This window comes from Lathyrus oleraceus, chromosome 1 (assembly GCF_024323335.1).
Source record: "Lathyrus oleraceus cultivar Zhongwan6 chromosome 1, CAAS_Psat_ZW6_1.0, whole genome shotgun sequence".
Classification (NCBI taxonomy): Eukaryota; Viridiplantae; Streptophyta; class Magnoliopsida; order Fabales; family Fabaceae; genus Lathyrus; species Lathyrus oleraceus.
The window spans coordinates 270287215-270304358 of record NC_066579.1 but is presented as its reverse complement, the minus strand read 5'-3'; the positions used below and the strand labels follow the sequence as shown (position 1 = coordinate 270304358).

The 17144-nt window shown below is 38.5% G+C and overlaps 1 non-coding gene across 1 annotated transcript; it reads left to right on the top strand.

The window, feature by feature from the left end:
• Nucleotides 1-16750: 16750 nt before the first annotated feature.
• On the top strand, nucleotides 16751-16857 carry LOC127117020 (small nucleolar RNA R71). Its single transcript, XR_007801782.1, has one exon. It is a non-coding gene; the product is annotated as a small nucleolar RNA R71 (small nucleolar RNA).
• The last annotated feature ends 287 nt before the right edge of the window (nucleotides 16858-17144 follow it).

The following is a 17144-nucleotide window of genomic DNA, read 5'->3' as shown; positions in this document are numbered from 1 at the left end:
TTGATATTGATTCATGATTAAACCATTTTTGTTAATTTGATCCATATTCATGTATGCCATGTTCATTTGATTTTGTGATCATTAAATTTTAATATCCATTTAATTTTCCATTAGACTGTGGTTATCTTGAATAAATTGAAAATGCCATTTCAATTTATGTGATATATGCCTTATGTATGTTTAAGACCCAAATTTTGACCCTAAGATTCCTCATGATATCTCATCATTTATATTGGCTTTGGGATCACACCTTGGCATCCTCTTTACCCCTCATTCCTTGGGTTTGCATTGGGAGAGATCACCAAGCACATTTGATTGTATCATACTTTGTTTTTCATTATTTACTGACAAAAATACCAAAAATATATCTATGTATAGCTTTGTTTCTTTTGTAGGTAGTGTGTGCATCCACCAATGCCTTGTCAAGCTCATATCTAGGGTTTGAGTCCCTCAATGATAAGAGATTAATCAAGAGATGGTTCACATTTATTCTAGACATCATATATGTATCCCCATGTTCATTATGTGTTATTTTGATCAAGAATTCATCAAGAATTTGAAACTTGTTTGCCTTGGAAGCCCTAATTCATCTGGGTATCTTGTGTGACTTCCTCGACAAGTTTCTCCAACATTTAATCAAATATTTCAAGGGATACTTCATTATACATCATCTTATACATATAACATCCTCCATGATTCCAAGAGATCAAGATAGCTTCAAGTTTGCAAGTTGGTTCATGGTGGTTGACTAGAGAAAGTCAACTGGTCAAAACTGGGGTTCCATAGACCCTATCTCCTACAATTATTGTCATATGAAAATTATTCCAAGATCAAAGTTACTCCTTATGACATTAGAACCAACTTTCATGTTTAGGTCAAGAGCTAGTTTTTCTTGGAAAATCATGTTTTATGGTGAAACATTATAGGTCATTTTGTTTGCGCCCTTGTTAGGAGGGCAACTTCCAAAGACCATAACTTGCTCAATTTATATGAGATGAAGGCGATATAAGTTTCATGATTAATCTTAAGGTTTCCTCTCCAAATTTTAATCTTTTAGAAACTTCAAATTCAAATTGCAAGGGCATGTGCTAAGAGGAAATATTATAGGTCATTTTGGGCCATTACCATTGAACAAGGGATTTTCCTCAACTTCTAAAATGCATAACTCCTTCATTACAAATCCAAATTAGGTCCAATTTGTGACCAAATTTAAGAGGTGTGAAATAGCTACAACTTTTATGAAGGAAATGTATCCATTTGAAGCCCATAGAAAAAGTTATTCAAGGTGGAAGAAGTGAACATTTGACTTTGTACTTAGAAAAGTTTCAATTATGTTTGATTTCCCAAACTTCCGCCTTAAAATTCATTATGATCCAAGCTTCAAATTGTAAAGTGTTTAACAAGAAAGTTGTTCCCCTTGATCTCAAGTTTCCAAAAACTTCAAGATCACCTCATTTGGACCAAGATTGAGGGACTTACTGAGTTCTTCACAAGGTTCCATTTGGTAAGATTTCTAGTCAAAATTCATTTCCTTTATGCATGGCTATGTGACATCATTTCAGGTTGGATAGCATAGAATATCAGATAATTTGGCATCATTTGATGGGCCTATCACACGCCGATGCATCCATGCAAGTGAGAATTTCTATTTTTGACATTTTGATGGAAGTGTGTACAAACCAAGTACATAGCCTATAAATACAACCCCTTCTGCTCAAAATTGGGGACACATTGCCCAAGCTTTGATCCTGCAACCATAACCCTCACCATTAGAGGATAAACTTGAAGGTTTTCAATTAAAAAACGAGTTTCAATTTCACTTCTTTTTTGAAGTTGAAACTCCAAGAATCCAAGCCCTTTCTTGATTCATTTCAGTTCCTGCAAGCATCTGAAGTCAAGCCAAGGCCAATTGGAAGCAAGATCAAGCATGTTTCAAGCTCCCTCGAAGGTAATTTTTCAGAAACTTCATCTCTTCGATTCTCTCTCAATTATTCACTATTCTCTTTGATTTTTGGTTGGCTGAAGTCCTACCAATGTAGGCAACAAGATTGAGTTGCTTTGAGGTCAAATCGAAACAACTCAGTTCATGAACCTCAAAATTCAAATCCCTATATCTTTTGATATACTTGGAATTGGAGAAAATTGAGGGTAGATTCGAGCTCCTGAGCATTTTTCCCTTAAGTCCATGTCCTTGTTCTTCATTTTGGTGGTGTTTGATGGTGGACCAGTCCGGTGAGGTCCACCGGAGAAGAAGACCAGAGCCCTAGCTCCGGTGGTGTGTTGGCACGCCTCACGACCATCAGATCATTTTCAAACGTTTTAATATTAACCACTCCTTTTAATTAACACGCGTGTGATGCTTTGACTGGGGTGCATCGTGGATAGCGCGCGCGTGGCCATCAGATTTGCCACCTCAATTAGTGAGGGAGTTCGGATGGCCCTTTTTTTTCTAATTTCTTTTTATTTTTTTATTTTTCATTTAATCCATTTATTTTGTTTAGTTCATATTAATTTCATTTTTAATCCAAAAAATATGGGACTTTCACTAAAAATCTTTAAATGTATTTCTCTTCCATATTCTGAATTAAAATTATTTTTTGGATTAATTTTGATATTTTTCATGAATTAAATGTTTTGTGCATATTTTTAATTGTTTAAAAACACTTCTGACTTTTTAAAACTCATGAATTTTTTTGTCTAAGGTCCTTTGACCTTGTTTGACCTAGTTAATCCCTTGGCCATTTATTTTGTGTTTTAAAGGGATTTTAGGTTTTGACCATATTAAAATGTATTTTAATTCACTTTTAATTGGATTTTTAATTGATTAATTCTTCAAAAATATCTTTGAGCCATTTTTATGGTCTTGTGATGTTTGACTTTCCGTTTGGGTCTTGGTCAAGGTTGATTTGACTTTTAATGGATCAAGACCATTGGATTTAGGGGATTGATGAAATGTATATTTCATCTCCCAAAATGAATGGATGGTTTTGATTTGATGAAATTCCTCCCATGATCAATTTTTGTTTCTATCTTCCCTTCCCTCTTTATCTCCTCCCACTTCTTAAATTTCAAAATCCCCCTCCCCCCTTTTTAAAAACTTCTTTGCTTATGATTTCAAACTTAGACTTTGTTTCAATACTTAGAAACTTTGGCCTTATGCCATTGAATTTCCAAACTCTTTCTTAAATCAAATTTGTAAATAAACTTAATCATATTGACTTAAAATTTCAAAAGACAAAAAGAACTAACAACTCCATTCAAACTTTTGGCCCATTGTGCCTTTTCTTATTAATATTTTGTTAAAAGCAATTCACCAACTTCCTTGAAATTTTTACCACGAACTACGAGGTTTTGATCCCTCATTTTTATGTTGGTACATAGGCATAAGTCTGAAGGTGTTGTCAAACACAAAAATATAATCAATGAATTCTTTTCTCATCTCCACACTCTATTTTTCTCAAACATATTTTATACCAAACACATATGTACATATAAAAAAGGGCTCCCTAGGAGTACCTAGGACACTTTGGGTGCTAACACATTCTCTCTGTGTAACCAACCCCCTTACCTGTAATCTCTGGCATTTTATTAGTTTTTATTTCAAAACTTCTTATCTTTGGGTTTTGTTCGTACTTTTCCCCTTTCCTTTCGAAACAATAAAAGCATAGTGGCGACTCTGGTTTCATTGACGTTAAGCTTATCCATAGCTTGATGGTCATGAATTTACCGCTATAGAAATTAAGTGGCGACTTTTCTGGGGAGTAGTCTTCTGTGGGTTTAGCCTACTTTTTTTATGTGTATATATTTGTATATTTGATGTTTGTATATTTGTTTGGGTGATATAATCTGTCTGTTGTGCTTGGTGATCTCTGAGTGGTGAGATAAGTTCTAACCCGAACTTGAGTGTAATTAAGATAGGAGGATGGTATAGTCATGTTCAACTTGTATGGAGTAGTCCTTAACAAGTTGGGTTAAGACCTATCTACTCAGTGGAGACCTTTTTGGAGTTACTGATGTCACACAAGTTATTTGTGGATAGACATTACTTTCTATGATTTGGGGTCTGAGAAGCTGAGGACCGTATAACATTTAACCTAACTTGGCTTATTTAGGACGTAGTACAGAGACTATTCAAGTGTAGACTTGATCACTGTTGTTACACGATACTACACTCATACGAGTTTCTCTTGAGAATATTATGGGTTGGTGAGTCAGTCGTCATAACCTATAATATCCGATAGATGGGATTAAGACTCTGGGAACTTTTTAGAACATGATCTACAGGTTTTTATCCTTAGTAAACTCCTTTGGGATGGTTCTTAACCTGACCCCATGCTCGTGACTCACAACAAACCCTTTGATTCTTGGTTGATCCGATCAAGTCTTGTCAATATCAATGGAACTTGGGTGTTGATAAGGTGAAAACCATAATCCACCAAAATGGATGATTGATCTTGATGACAAATTTATCCATCCCTTGACTTTTGTTTGTGTTTCCCTTGTGTGTGATCCCTTGTGTGTGATTGTTGCATTCATGCATACATGCGCATCATAACATTCATCACAGAAAAATAAATTTCAAGGAAACTGAGGTCTCTTGTGCAAATATTTTCAGACCATGGATTATGGACGAAGGAATACTAAGAAGTACAGTTTCAGATGTCCTGATTTAAAAGAGTTAAGGAAGTTATCGTCCTTTATATTAGATCCCTTGGACTTCAAGCAACGTCATGCGAAACTTTTGTCTGTATTATCTGCTGATGTAGTTGAAGGACTTCTGAATGTTTTAGTTCAGTTCTATGATCCTCTTTACGGATGTTTCACTTTTCCTGATTATCAGCTTGTGCCTACAGTAGAGGAGTATGCCCATCTCTTGGGAATACCCGTATCTGACAAGGTACCTTTTAGTGGATAGGAGGAGATTCCCAGATCTCATGTTATAGCCGAAGCTCTTCATCTGAAGAAATCTGAGATTGATGCTCATTTGGTTAAGAAAGGAGGTATTCTTAGGTTGACTTATTATTTCCTCATTGGTAAAGCTACTGTTTTTGCTCAGGCCGATAGCATTGATGCGTTTGAAGCTATCTTTGTATTGCTCATCTATGGTTTAGCTTTGTTCCCTAACATTGACAGTTTTGTTGATGTTAATGCGATTAGAATTTTCTTGATTGGGAATCCTATTTCAACTTTATTGGGTGACATGTATTTCTCTTTGCATTTAAGTAATTCTAAAGGTGGTGGGACTATTGTATGTTGTGTTCCTCTTTTGTACAAGTGGTTTATTTCACACTTACCTCAGACACCTACTTTTTTGGAGAACAAGAAATGTCTACGGTGGTCTCAGAGACTCGTGCCTCTCACTAATGATGATATTGTTTGGTATGACTCTACATTGAATAGCTTGAATATTATGGAAAATTGCGGTGAGTTCTCTAATGTGCCTCTCATCGGTACACATGGAGGAATCAACTACAATCCTGCTTTGGCCCGTCGTCAACTTGGGTTCCCCTTGAGAGGTAAAACTAATAACACTCAGTTAGAAGGTCTATTTTATCAAGAGGGTAAAGATCCCCAACATTTGAAGCAAAGGATGATACATGCTTGGCATAATATGCATAGGAAAAGAAGATCCGAGCTTGGTCTGCACAACTGTGTAGCTTTGGAAGCTTATAGTATTTGGGTGAGGAAGAGAGCTTTGGAGCTGAAGATGTTGTACGCTGATGCATGCTTTCGCAAGTGTACGAACGCATCAGAGTAATATAAAAGATTGTCGAATCCATAGAGACCAAGTGTCAATCTATCGTTATCTATTGTTATGGTGTTTATCAAAGGCAATTAAAATAGGTGTTTTTAGAGTATGCAATGGAAAGTAAAGTATTGAATAAAGTTCAATTAATAAAGACAGGGTCGAATGTAATTCACATAATCAATTAATAATCCAAGTACTTGCTAATAGAACTACTTATGGGCAGTGTTTCCTACTTTGAAAAGAACCAATTTAACAGGAACTGTCGCTTTCGCGTATTCAGAACCGAGTTGTACTCCCTAATCAAACCCTCTTATTGTCACTTATCAAAAGGCGCGCATTGCGTTAGAGTAGTAAACCTATTTTTAAGAAATATAGTATCTTGACTAAGTTGAAAAGTATTTTAACCTGGATTTCTTAACCAAAAGAGGTTCTCACGAACCAGACTATAAACTTATAAACGCGTCCGAAAATAGTTTTAAAATCTCTTTTCTTCTTAAATTACGACTCCTAATGAACTAAACAAAGCGCTTTCGCTGTTTTTGAAATAGTTAAAAACAATTAAGTTTAAATAGACGTTGGACGGCTTTCGATCTTACCCAACGGAAATTAAATGCGGGAAAACTTAAGTTGAAAGTTAAAATAGCCCTTAAGTGTTTCTACGAACAATTGTACGGATTATCGGTTCAATTACGATCCTTACATTCTAACCTTTTAGATTTAGTTAGACATGGTAAAGTAAAAGTGCATTAATTTAAATAAAAGTAGTGCGAGTGCGGAAAATAAACAAAAGTAGTGCGAGCGCGGGAAATAAATAAAGTAAAGTGCGAGTGTGGGAAATAAATAAAGTAAAGCGAGTGCGGGAAATAAATAAAGTAAAGCGAGTGTGGAAAATAAATAAAGTAAAGCGAGTGCGGAAAATAAATTAGATAAAGGCAAAGTAATAAAAACCTGCTCCAATCAGAGCGTTGAATAAAATGCAAAGCGGGAATGAAAATGGCGGAAGGATTAACTTCCTTCCAAGGTGCTCCAAACTCGATTACAGACTCGATCACAAAACTCGATTACACAATTGTGGCAACACCCCAATGCGAAACGATTACCACTTTAAAATACTGAATATATGCCTAAGTGAAACAAAGTTTGCTTCTAAGTTTGCCTCTGCGCTAAGTTTGGATGATTGAAAAAGTGATTTCGAGTCTCTATTTATAGGAGAGTAAAATGATGGAAATGACAAGGATGCCCTTCAACTTGAAAATGGGAGGGAAAACTTTTCCTCTTGTGGCGCCCACCACAAGGCCATGGCGCCCACCACAAGGCCAATCTGAGGCACCTTAGTGGAAGTAGTGGGGAACGTGGCAGTTGAGGGAAGTTGAGCTAGGACACGTCATGGCAGGGTCTATGGCGCCAGCCATAGTGGAAGTAACTACAAAATGCTGAAATTTAGGGTTTTTAGCTCTTTTTCACTCCTTTTCTCGATCGGGACTCTGATTAAAGTAAAAACCTGAAAACAAAGAGAAACATAGTAATAACACAATAAAATGACAATAAAACTACTAAAATGCATGCGAAATCGGAGTCGAAAATACAGTGAATTTCAGTGTTATCAAACTCTCCCACACTTAAACCTTTGCTTGTCCTCAAGCAAAACATTAAAAAGCTCATAAAAGAAAAACTGGTGTAAACGAGTGCTTCAGGTTAAAAGATTCTAAGTTCAAATCAGGATGCAGTGATAGGTACTAACTGAGTGAACTAAGGGTATCATGATGACACTTATCCGCAAATACGGACATAAACTTCACTCCTTTATTAACCAACCCATATTATCCCACAATACCTAGGCCTGCCTCTTCATCTCTTTTTGTGTCCTTTTCATTCAGGCGCAATCACATTAAGCCCGTTATCCGTACATGCTTCATAGCAGAGTGACCTGTTAGTGATTATGATCTAAGCATGGGGTTTCTGGCACATAAATATGTGTAAACCCTTTTATTTGACCCAACTGCAGTTGTGGGGGATCGGATCATAATCCTCCCTACCGAGTTTAGCGCCAGATACCTCTGAACCAACTAACAGCGGGTAAGTTTTTCTTTTTCTTTTTGTAGCAAATTTTTACAATTATTTGGTTTAAATGACTTTGTGAGGGTCACCTATACCGGAGTTGCCTTTTTTCTTTCTTTTATTTTTTTGTTTTGCTGGATCATTCACTTATTTGCATCGGTCCCCTACGTAGAGGATGTGTAGGCCGGAGCTGACTGCTGAGATAAACTACTAAGGACATATATTGAAATGATGATTAAGGCCATGGTATATGGGGTTTCGGGAATGATTCCTATATTTACGAAGCTTATGGTGCTAAAACAGATACTGATGTTTCGCAAAGTTCTCCAAAGTCACCGCATCCTTACTCAAAACCTGTCTTTAAAACCTGAAAACTTTCGGAATAACACTGTTTTCTTTTGCGAAAAAATTTCGGTGGGGGCTAAAGGTATGGGGAGATTAGATTGTACTAAAGATACACTATATTTGGTGACTCGTCAGACTCATGCATTATCTAAGACATTTAAACTAAAAAGCAAAATAAACAACTAAAAGGCAATAAAAATAAACAAACTATCTAAAAAATCAGCAAATAAAAGCGATAAAGAAAAGACGAGAAAAGCAATAAAGAAAAGACGATAGAGTCTCCTCCCACACTTAAATCGAACATTGTCCCCAATGTTTCAAAATAAGATAAGGGAAGAGTTACCTGACAACCTACTGCTGACCACTAGTGCCCTCGCCATCCTGAGGTGGACGACGGGATCGGGTACGACGACGGTCTCTCTGATCCATTCTCTCCCGTAAGGCATCCTGAGCAGTCCTCACTTCTTGAAGGTTACCCATAATGGAACCCTGAGTGTTTTCTATGAGTATAATATGCTGACGGTGGTAGTGTTGCTGACGGGCTTGCGTATCTGTGATCGTTTGCAGGGACTGTAAAACAGTGTCATATGACCTGTCTGTCCTCCGCTGCGATTCTTGCATGAAGCTCATGTTATTCGCCAGTTGTTGTTGGATGGTAGAGAGTAGGTCGTCACGCCTTTGCTCTCTAGCCATGTGGTCACGCCACATCTCCTATGTAATATAAAAGCCATGAGCGGTACCTGCAGAAGAAGAAGATGGTGCGGTGTGTGGTGGTGAAGTGTGATGGGGGGACATATGGGGTACGGGAGATCTCTCTCTCCGATCATATTCATCATCAGTGTCATATCCCGCCTCATCAGGAATGTTAGGAGGAAGAGGACCCAAAACAGGTGGAGCCTCTAAAGCGTAGGTCCAATTCCTTTCATCTCGTACATCTGTACGTCTAGTGCATGGTAAAACAACAGATGGGATAGCTACACCATGAACCATAACCACATAGCCGCCTTCTCTCCTCAATCGGCACAATTTCATGTCTCTCAGAAATTTTAGGTTAATTGTGCGAGGAGGTAAGGGGTCTAGGGTAGCTATCTCTATGTTCAGGTTAGGCGCCCGAGCAATAGACGTAATCAATCCTCCGAAGGAAATCGGTCCCACTTTATTTAAAGTTAAAGTCATATGAGCGAGCATGAACGGGACCGAATTAATTCATCTATTTGTGAGGCTTTCTTGCAAAAATAGAAGCTCTCTAGCATTAACCTTATTTGGATTCTCCCGGCCAAAAATAGTACATGCCAACAGATATCTAAAAACTCTGATGGTCGGGTTATGGATAGTCGAGGCAAGAACTCCCTCAAAAGAATTTATGGAAGTGTTTGACAGTCTCTGCCAGAAGGAGAACACCTCAACTGACCAATCAGAATCCAAAGGGGCCTCAAAAATAGCACCGTCCCCATGAGGGATTCCTAATAAGCCTGCTAGTTCGTTGGTACTAAATTCATATTCAACAGCAAACATTCTAAATCTGACAGTACCAATTGTGCTAGCAGTGTTAGGATTGACAATATAGATTAAAGAACTCAAAAATTCGATTGTCAATCGCTCATAGGTAGGTTCTTTGTTTGAAAAGAAATTATGCAAACCTAAGTTATCTAATAAATGAAATATGCTATGATAGATACCTAAAGTGTATAGACAGTTTTCGTCAATATACCTTGTCGGGAGGATCTCCCGATTTTGCAACCGTTCGATGATTTTCCTTTGCCTATCTCTCGGTTTCCCTCCTCGAAGAATGAATCCATTAAACTCCATTGTGTAGCTCTTGAAATGTGACGAAGAAGATGAAATGGAATGTGAAAAGGTTGGATTTTTACGAAATTCGACGGATGAAAATGAAAATGGAAATCGGGATAATGATTTGTAGGGTTTGAGGATGAGAAAGGTGTGAGCTTTTTGTGGGTTCAAGGACGTTTTTGCAAGGTGAAAAAATGGGTTTGGAAGGTTGTAAGGTGTGAAAATTGTGAAGAAAGGGAGTCTTCCCCGAGCTTTTGGTCCTTTGGCTTGGGCTTCTCTTTGTCTTTTGGCTTGAGGGGTCCTGATAGCATTTGTCTTGTAATTTTCCTAGTATCATTGGCTTGCATAATTTTATAAAAGTAAAAAATAAAAATAAAAATAAAAATAAAACAAAATTTAAATATTAGACTAATAAATAAATAAACAACTAAAATAAAAAATGCAAATAAAACAAACATAAGACATATATATATAAAAGTAGAAATATCAATGTATAGACATAGTTTATATAATATTCCAAATGCGATGATATAAAATGAGTTATGTAAATACGAGAAATATAAAAAAGAGATAAAATAAGATGAAATGGTGAGATCATATAGTAGGGATGTCGTCTTCCTGAGTGGATCCATGGAGCATGGCTACCTCCTGCCTGAGCTCGGCGATCTCCTGATATAAACAGTCGGCTTCGGTAGCGTGGGTGAGATCAGATACTCCCATCTGTAAAGTGAGGTCAGCCACCTCCTGTCTAAGCTTTGCAATCTCACTACGACACTCTGCAATCTGGGTGCGGATGTCTGGGGTCTGCAATGATAGATTGTTAGAGAAAATAGTGATCCTGGGAGAAGGTGGTGTAGGCATGTACTCAGCAATGGGTGGTGATCTCGGCTCCTCGAAGGTCTCTCCCTGGCCCTCCAGAGCATAACTCCAATTTGCTGGGTCATGCACATTAATCATCATAGGATCAGGCAGTGTGAAATAATGAATAGCCTCACTGTCGACTAGAAATCGGAACTGACATGGGTGGAAAGAGGCTCTCCTAATCAACCCTCTGGTCAAACAGAAGTCGATGTCCATGGTAGTGTACCCACAGTAGGTCTGGAGATGTAACAGCTTGCGAGATAGACCTAAAGCGACATCAATCTGTGTAATGATCCCGCCCACATGGATGACTCCTTCGGTCGATCTGGAGACACCGCTGAGACCACATAGCAAAAAGTTCCCACATGCTACTGGGCGAGACTGGGATGCACAAAATAGTAGGAAGATCTCCTCCTCACTCAGTAATGTCTCAGCATCCGGTCTTCCTTGGAAGGAATATGCCAATATCATCTGGAAGTATCTAAAGGCAGGGTTATGTATAACATGAGACAGCTGCGTAGACGGATCCCGGCTTCCACCACCCGATATATCACTCCAAAACTTCTCCACCTCCTTACCCAGAAAATATCCCATAGGTGTCTCCGGGATAGCATCAGGAGTGGTCTGGAAACCCAATAGGTCGTCGAACTCAGTCTGGCTGAAAGAGTACTCAACTCCAAAGAGCCTGAAAGCAGCGTACCCATCTGGTGCAGAGTATGGGTCATAGTCGAATGAACTCAGGAACTCCAATGTCAGGTTCCTGTAGGTGTTACTCAAGTCGTCAGCAAACTCGTCCCAGTGAAGCTGGTGGCTAAGGAATCGGATACTCGGCTCAATGCCCAGTGCCTCCATACAGTGCTGATCAGGATAACGTGTGGCTGCCATAGGGCACTGATAAAGAGAGATATATCTCTCTCTCTGAGAATCATCTCTATAGGGTACGTGCATATCGTCGAAATCCTGCATCCTGTAAAAGTTAGGAAAGTGATCCTGAAAATACAAACCATTCAAATTTTTAGTCTCGATGAAAAATAAAAATTAAATTAAATTAAATAAATGCGAAAAAGTAAAATGAAAAAAACCATGGGTTTCCTCCCACGCAGTGCTTGTTTAACGTCATTAGCTTGACGATTAGAATTTATACACCTGTAGTAGTAGGAATTGGTGGATCAAATAGGCTGTGGCTTGAGTAGTATGCTGGAATGTCTCCTCCTTCGTAGAGCTTCAGTCTTTGTCCATTAACAATGAGTGGACTACAGGTTTCGTTCTTGATTTCTACGGCTCCGGATCTCAGAATCTTTGATACTTCAAAGGGGCCAGTCCATCTTGAGCGCAGCTTTCCAGGGAAGAGTCGTAACCTAGAGTTGAAAAGGAGAACAGGATCGCCTACATTTAAGTTTTTCTTTACTATTCTTTTATCGTGATAGGATTTTGTTCTCTCTTTGTATATTTTTGCATTCTCGTAGGTAGATTGCCTAAGTTCTTCTAGTTTATGAATGTCTAGGGTACGCTTTTCTCCAGCGGCTAGGTAGTCTAAATTCAATGTTTTAATGGCCCAATAGGCCTTATGCTCTAATTCGAAGGGTAAGTGACAGGATTTTCCATAGGCTAGTTGGTAAGGAGTAGTTCCTATAGGGGTTTTGAAAGCGGTTCTATAGGCCCATAATGCTTCTTGGAGCTTCTGAGACCAGTCTCTCCTAGAAATAGAAACCGTTTTCTCTAGGATTTGTTTTATCTCCCTATTGGATACTTCTACTTGGCCACTAGTTTGTGGATGGTATGGTGTTGCTACTCTATGCCTAACTCCATATTTTCTTAAAAGTTTGTCAAATATCCTTGATATGAAGTGTGATCCTCCGTCGCTTATGACTAAACGTGGTGTTCCAAATCTAGGGAAAATATAATTTTTAAATAGTTTAATCACAACCCTAGTGTCGTTTGTGGGTGCAGCTATAGCTTCAATCCACTTAGACACATAGTCTACAGCTACTAAGATATACCTGTTTCCTAAGGATGGTGGGAAAGGTCCCATGAAATGTATACCCCATACGTCGAAGAGTTCTACTTCTTGAATGTTTCTTATAGGCATTTCATCACGCCTTGAAATGTTTCCAGTGCGTTGGCATCTATCACATTTGACAATCCAAGCATAGACATCACGCCACATGGTAGGCCAGAATAGGCCAGCTTGAAGAATCTTGGCGTATGTCTTAGAGGTGCTCGCATGTCCACCATAAGGTGCAGAATGACAATGCTTGATAATACTATTTACCTCTTCTTCCGGAACACAACGGCGAAAAATGCCATCTTTACCCCTTTTGAAAAGGAGCGGTTCGTCCCAATAGAAGTTTCTCACATCGTGGAAGAATTTCTTCTTGCGGTGGTAGTTAAGATCAGGGGGTACAATATCAGCAGCTAGGTAATTAACGAAATCTGCATACCAGGGTACGTTACTTATTGCTAAGGAATTTTGGGAGTGCTCATCAGGGCCTAGGTTATCATCTTTAATGGTTTCTAGTCTAGCTATCAGTCTATCATAGGCGAAATCATCATTTATGGGTACTAGTTCTGGTTTTAGATGTTCTAGCCTAGAAAGGTGATCGGCTACTACATTTTCAATTCCTTTTTTTTATCTCTTATATCTAAATCAAACTCTTGTATTAATAGAATTCATCGGAGTAACCTGGGCTTGGCATCTTTTTTACTTAATAGGTAACGAATGGCAGCATGATCGGTGTAAACTATAATTTTTGCTCCTACTAGATAAGATCTAAATTTGTCTATAGTGAAAACTACAGCGAGTAATTCTTTTTTAGTTGTTGCGTAGTTAAGTTGGGCAGCATCTAGGGTTCTACTGGCATTATAAATTGCATGTAATTTTTTTTCTTTCCTTTGTCCTAGAACGGCTCCAACTGCATAATCACTAGCATCGCACATTATCTCAAAAGGTTCTGACCAATCAGGTGGTTTCATAATGGGTGCTGATACTAACGCTTGCTTTAAAAGATTAAATGCGTCATTACATTTTTCATCAAAAATGAATTCAACATCTTTCATTAAAAGTCCAGTTAAAGGTTTAGTTATTTTGGAGAAGTCCTTAATAAAACACCGGTAGAATCCAGCGTGTCCAAGAAAGCTTCGGACTTCTCTGATGATTTTTGGTGGTTTTAGGTTTTCTATAACTTCTATTTTAGCTCTATCTACCTCTATACTTTTTTCGGAAACTATATGTCCTAAAACAATTCCTTCGGTCACCATGAAATGACACTTTTCCTAGTTTAGCACGAGGTTTACCTCCACGCATCTCTCAGGATTTTCTCAAGGTTAGAAAGGCAATTGTGGAAATCAAATCCGCAAACCGAGAAATCATCCATAAACACTTCCATAATACCATCTAGGTAATCTGCAAAAGTGGACATCATGCAACGTTGGAAAATAGCTGGGGCATTACAGAGGCCGAATGGCATTCGTCTGTAGGCAAAAGTTCCATAAGGGCATGTAAAGGTAGTTTTTTCTTGATCTTCGGGGTGGATAGGTATTTGGAAGAATCTAGAGTATCCATCTAGATAGCAGAAGTAAGAGTGTCTGGCTAGATGCTCTAACATCTGGTCTATAAATGGTAAAGGGAAATGATCCTTCCTGGTTGCTTTATTTAATTTTCTATAATCTATACACATCCGCCATCCTCCTTCTAAATGTTTTGCTACATGTTCGCCTTTATCGTTTTGCACGACTGTGATGCCTCCCTTTTTAGGTACTACATGCACAGGGCTCACCCACTTACTATCCGAGATCTGATAGATTATACCTGCCTCAAGAAACTTAAGAACTTCCTTTTTAACAACATCACTCATTATAGGGTTTATTCTTCTCTGATGTTCTCTGGAGGGTTTTGAATCTTCTTCGAGCGAAATCTGATGCATGCATATGGATGGGCTTATACCTTTCAGGTCAAAGATATTATATCCTAAGGCTGAGGGATATCTTCGTAAAACGTCTAAAAGTTGGTTCGTTTCCTCTTGGCTCAAGGTAGCACTGACTATAACTGGACGGTTCATCTTTTCTTCGAAGAACTCATATCTTAGGTTCTTAGGCAGTTCATTAAGTTCTAAGGTTGGTTTCTTAGGGCATGGCATAGGATCTGGAGTAAGGGATAAACATTCGTAAAGGTTATCATCGATGTAGGGTTTCTTAAAGTCATCATCTTCCATTATGAGGGTTGATGGTAACTTAATTGTTTTTATAATTTCTTCTTGTTCTAATTCTCTAACACATTCATCAATGATATCTAAGGCATAACATGCGTCTCCCATCACAGGTGCCATAAGAAATTTCGAAAGTATAAATTCTATTTTCTCGTCGCCTACCTCAAATGTCAACTTTCCTTTCTTGACATCTATTATGGCTCCTGCAGTCGATAAGAATGGTCTACCTAGAAGGATTGGTATATCATTGTCCTCTTTGATGTCCATGACAACAAAGTTAGTAGGGATAAATAACTGACTTATCCTAACAGGAACATCTTCTAAGATGTCTATCGGATACTTAACAGATCTATCGGCTAACTGAAGTGACATCTTAGTAGGCTGTAATTCTCCTAAGTTTAACCTCTCACAAACTGCTAAAGGCATTAAGCTCACACTAGCTCCTAAGTCTAGTAAAGCTTTTTCGATGACATGACTTCCCAAAAGACAAGGAATGGAGAAATTTCCAGGATCTTTATCCTTTTTGGCTAATTTATTCTCGGAAATAGCTTTACATTCCAAAGGCTTCGGATCGTCAAGTCTACGTTTGTTGGTAAGGATTTCTTTGAGAAACTTTGCATAAGAAGGTATTTGGGTGATGGCTTCTATGAGAGGGATTTCTACATGAAGTTTTTCTATAACTTTAATAAATTTTTTATACTGTTTATTGATCTGGGTTTGTTTGAGTCTTTGTGGATATGGTATAGGTGGTTTATATGGCGGGGGTGGTACGTAAGTTTTATCTTTAGGTTCTTCTCCTTTTTCTCGACCTTCCTGGTTTTCAGGTTCCACTGGTTCCTTTACTTCGTCCGGGGGCTTGGTATATTCCTTAGAAGTTTTGGGTTCACTCAATCTAGGGTTTGGTGGCTCATCATATGCGTTCCCACTTCGTAGGGTAATGGCATTGGCTTGTCCTCTCGGATTTTGTTGAGGTTGTCCAGGGAACTGTCCTCCGGGTGTGGTCTGAGGGGCTTGGTTTAAAGCTACCTGAGAGATCTGGGTTTCAAGCATCTTAGTATGAGTAACTATTTGGTCAACCTTGGTTCCTAACTGAGTAATCAATTCGTTAACATGAATGTTTTGGTTCTTGAACTCCTTGTTTTGTTGGGTTTGAGCGGTGATAAAATTTTCCATAATTTTCTCAAGGCTCGGCTTTGGCGGTACAGGTTGCATAGGTTGATTTGATCTTGGGGATTGATAACTAGGTCTCGGAGGTACATTATTTTGGATTGGGTTATTGTTTTTATAGGAGAAGTTCGGATGATACCTCCATCCAGGGTTATAGGTATTCGAGTATGGGTTCCCTTGGGTGTAGTTCACTTGCTCGGAGTGGGTTTTGTTTAATAGACTGCATTCTGTAGATTGGTGTCCTTTGGTTCCACATATCTCACAATTCGACGAAACTACGGCTACAATATTTGGGTTTATGCACATATGCTCGACCTTAAGGGCTAATGCATCCATTTTAGCTTGCATCATGTCTATAGAGCTTAGTTCATGCACTCCTCCTTGGGCTTCCTTCTTCTCAACTGTCGCTCGTTCGACTCCCCATGATTGATGGTTTTGAGCCATATCTTCGATGAGGGCACTAGCTTCAGGGCAAGGTTTGTTCATCAGAGCACCGCCTGCGGCAGCGTCGATGGTCATCTTGGTGTTATAGTGAAGTCCATTATAGAAGGTTTGAATGATTAACCAATTTTCTAAACCATGATGAGGGCATGCTCTTAACAACTCTTTATATCTCTCCCAAGCTTCGAACAACGATTCTCCTTGGTTTTGGGTAAATCTAGTTATATGGTTTCGAAGAACGACGGTCTTACTTGGGGGAAAGTATCTAGCAAGGAATACTCTTCTAAGGTTATCCCAAGTCGTAATGGAATTGGGTGGAAGGGAATCTAACCATGATAGGGCTTTGTCTCTGAGGGAAAAAGGGAATAATCTTAAACATATTGCCTCAGGAGAAGCTCCATTGGTTTTAAAAGTGTCTACTAATTAAAGAAATATTTTTAAATGTTGGTTTGGGTTCTCAGTAGCGAGACCTGCGAATTGTCTCTATTGCACTAGTTGCAACAGGGATGGTTTAAGTTCAAAATTAT